The 4,010-nt window shown below is 45.9% G+C and overlaps 1 long non-coding RNA gene across 1 annotated transcript in view; it reads left to right on the top strand.

Annotated features, from left to right (window-relative positions):
• The window catches only part of LOC106816652, a 10,087-nt gene extending 8,471 nt beyond the window's left edge, over positions 1-1,616 (top strand). Inside the window, exon 3 of the long non-coding RNA XR_001394918.1 lies at positions 1,460-1,616. This is a non-coding gene — a long non-coding RNA (uncharacterized LOC106816652). The remainder of the gene's footprint in view (positions 1-1,459) is intronic.
• The last annotated feature ends 2,394 nt before the right edge of the window (positions 1,617-4,010 follow it).

Below are 4,010 nucleotides of genomic sequence, written 5' to 3'. Positions count from 1 at the left end.
TGCGTGCGTGCGTGCGTGCGTGCGTGCGTGCGTGCGTGCGTGTGTGTGTGTGTGTGTGTGTGTGTGTGTGTGTGTGTGTACTTTTCAAATTGTCCAGAAATATTATCGCATATGCTTCATTTTTTGCTGATGAAGCTCGGCCAGGAGTGAATAATGTTAAATAGACAGGGATGAGATTCTTCCGCGGATCCGCGGAAATCCGTCGATTTTTTGAAACGTCTAAATCCATGCCTGGCCTGGGGGCCGGGTTTACATGTTGCTGTGTGCATGTTGTTGTGTGCATGACTATGCACTGATTGTTCCATTCGCATTGTGTTTTTTTCATTCAAATCTCGTCGCAGCAAGGCAGCTTATGTCTGAGTAAAACAATGCAAGCGACGGGTGGAAACAGAAAAAGATCATTTTAATAAAAAAATTGCCCTATTTTCAGCCTCTTGATTTCCTATTATAGTTCGTTTGTTCCTTTTGACAACTTGAAAAGGTGATTCAAGAGTCTCCTATAAGGCTATAATGTGTTCAGAATAGCTTAGAATGCACCAAATTGACCATTCTTTTAAAAAAATTCCGGGGGAGCATGCTCCCGGACCCCCCTAGCATGGCGATGACCTACGGTTCTCGCATTGCTCGCTCCTCTGTTTGCTAATTAAAATTTCAGCTGAAAATTAAATTATCCAATCTCATCCCTGAATAGATCTATAATAATCTATTATTGTAATATTCACTCCTGGCTGGGTGTATGCGATGGATGCTGTCGGCTTTTAGTTTTAAACGGGCCCGTTATTCTCGTTGTCTGGCATTGGTTATATATGCAAATATGTTCATGCAGCATCTGCATCATGATGCACAGATGTAGTCACGCAGACAGTGGCGAGAACCAACGTCATAGAACAGTATTGATTGAGGCAGAGTGCATGTTCCCGCGGCGCATGATTCCACATCGGATTCGCCGTATATTCTTGTGTATTATTTATGAGAGATTGATTACGTCAGTTGCACGCCTGCTCGTATCAGTTAATGGTAGGAGAAAGTGTGTCTATTTGGGACGTTTGCATAATGCAGTGTGACCATTAAATGCTGTCACTAATGATCACCATCATTTACTGGTGTGTAAAGCTGTGCGTGTCCAGGCGTGTGCGTGCGTGCATGCGAGCGCATGGTGGCTAGACTGTGGTAATGTAGGATATTGCAACATGATGCAGGAATAATGCATGTATTCATTGCTAAAGTTACCGTTCACGGTCACAATGCATTATCTGAGGAATTTATATATATATATATATTGTATATATATATGCGTTTTTAATCTTGACTGTCATGTTGTCATGTCGGTTCTCAATTTTCTCATCCTGTCTGATTTGCAATCGGAGATGCACTGGCCACTGCATAGCTTTATATATTGCACAACAGATGGCGCCACGTGTCGCATGCTGTGCTGATCAATTTTCCTGTTGTGTGGTAGGTACTAAGGCGGCGCAAGCAGGCCGTCAATAAAATCTCGTCAATAGCAGCGAACGATCGTGGCTCGTCGACATTCGGAAGCTAGTGTGCGAACGGCATAGTTGCCTCCTCCTGCTCGGGGGCAGAGCGTAAAGCTGTACGAAGCCGAACAGCAAGCTAAAAAGGTAGGTGTCGCACATATGATGAGAGAGACAGGGACTGCTATGTACATTGAATGAGAGGGGGGTGACGGACAGCGATAGAGAGAGAGAGAGAGATAGGAAAGGCGAGAGGGTGAGAGAGGGAGAGAGAGGGAGAGAGAGCGAGAGAAACAGTCTGAACGAGAGGAAGACAGACAGGGACAGGGACTGCGATATAAGCACAAACAGAGAAGGAATGAGACAAAGGTGAAAAGAGTTAGTGACAGGAAAAAAGACAGGCAGACACAGACACAGGAAGGCGAGAGAGACAAATGCACTGAGTGAGACCGAGAGAGAAGCAGCGAGGGAGAGCAAAAGCTATAGAGAGTATAAGCAGTGTTGTTTATTGAAGCGTTTTCATGTCTAATTTACATTGCTGTATTTCACATATATATATGCTCACAGACACAATACGTACATATATGCGTAATGCCTGCCTCACTCTGCATCTCACAGTGTACCTACTCTGTGTAGCAGCAATCGACATATATTCGAAACCCCTGAGGTTTCATTGCATGTAATATATGTCATTCATTGCAAACAGGGAAAAAAATATTATTTATTTTTCGGGGGCTACTTTTCAAGCTCGCGTGCATGAAAATAGCACTCTAAAATTTGGTTTGCGTTGAACTCTATGCAAATTACGGCGGGCTCTTTTGGATTTCCGCGGGGCTCTTTTTGGCATTCTCGGGGGCTTAAATTCGCCCCGAGCCCCCGTGTATTTTTTCACTGATTGCAAATGTATGAAGCCATATCAGCATGTATATGGATTCTTTTACTCTATTGAGACCTTGACCGCTATTACTTGTCTATGTCTGTGCAAGGCATCCTGTGCAAGGCGTACAATAAATAATAAAATGGCGTGGCTGCGTAGGAAGCCTTGTGGATCAGCCTACAGCTCATTAATTCCATCGTCATGATTATTCTGTCAACAGCCCTGTTTGCTGATCGGATGTAATATACGTGCCTGTGCGTGTGCGCGTGCGTGTACATGTGCGTGCGTGTGCGTGTATAAATGTGCGCATTCATTCGAACGTTTGTCTGATTGTAGGATGGCAGTTCTAAGAGTATGAAATCCATGAGTCTTTATTAGAGAGGTGTACGTATAAATCAGTGTGTGCTGCTTCATGAGGGAAAATGTATAAGAGGAGGTGGAGAAGGAGGAGGAGGTGGAGGAGGAGCAGGAGGGGGAGGAGGAGGAGGAGGAGGAGGAGGTGGAGGAGCAAGAGTAGGACGAAGAGAGGAAGAAGTAACGTATAAGTGTGTATGGATTCACGAGGAAGCTCAGGAAAAAGGAAGACGAGACACATCAGTATGAATGGTTTAATGTGCAAGGGGAGGAGGAGTACATCAGTGTGTATAACTTCATAAGGAAGGAGATGGAAGCAGAGGAAGAAGAGACGGCGCAGGGGGGGGGGTTACATCAGTATGAATGGTTTTATAAGTGAGGAGGAAGAAGGAATACGTCAGTGCTGTCCGTCGGCTTCATTAGCGAGGTTGATGACGTATTGTCTCCGCGTATATTGTCTCTCACGGGAGGAAATATTACATCAGTGTCTATAGTGTCATAAAGGAAGAGGAGGAGGAGGAGGAGGAGGAGGCGGAGGGGCGGAGCAGGAGTGGGAGGAGGCAGCGGAGGCGGAGGTGGAGTGGGAGGAGGAGGAGTTACGTCAGTGCATACGGCTTCACAGCGGGGAAAGAGAAGCCCTGCTTGCACGCGATCCATGATTTCACAGGCGAAGCAGGTGATATTACGTAGGCGCATCACGATGCGAATAGCCGAATTGGAAATTCACCAAATTAACCCAGAGGGATGTCGAAACGGCACGTCGCATTAGTCGAGTGACGGCGAATAAATGTATTAATTACACTCTTATCGTACTTTCTTTTAAAATTATCTTCTTCGTAATTCTCTTCTTTCAAAGCTGCCCTCACTGCAAACGCCTTAACTTTCGCAAATTCGTCACTGGAACGATGGCGTTGATAGAGAGAGTGGTAGAGCGTGAGAGAGATAAAGAGAGTGGGAAGGTGGTTAGGGACAGAGGAAGAGAAAACGGGGGGAGCGAGCAAGCAGCGAGAGAGGCAGTGAGAGAAAGAGAGAGAGAGAGAGAGAGAGACAGAGCAGAGAGAGAGAGAGAGAGAGAGAGAGAGAGAGAGAGAGAGAGAGAGAGAGAGAGAGAGAGAGAGAGAGAGAGAGAGAGAGAGAAAAGAGAGAGAGACAGAGCAGAGAGAGAGAGAGAGAGAAAAGAGAGAGACAGAGCAGAGATAGAAAGAATGAGAGAGAGAGAGAGAGAGAGAGAGAAAGCGAGAGAGAAAGGGCATGCCGAGAGAGAGAGAGCGAGAGGTGCAGAAAGGGCGAGAGAGAGAACAGAG

Source organism: Priapulus caudatus, unplaced genomic scaffold (genome assembly GCF_000485595.1).
Source record: "Priapulus caudatus unplaced genomic scaffold, Priapulus_caudatus-5.0.1 Scaffold1443, whole genome shotgun sequence".
NCBI classification, from domain to species: Eukaryota; Metazoa; Priapulida; class Priapulimorpha; order Priapulimorphida; family Priapulidae; genus Priapulus; species Priapulus caudatus.
The sequence above is the reverse complement of the archived record's forward strand: the minus strand, read 5'-3'. Positions and strand labels throughout refer to the sequence as shown.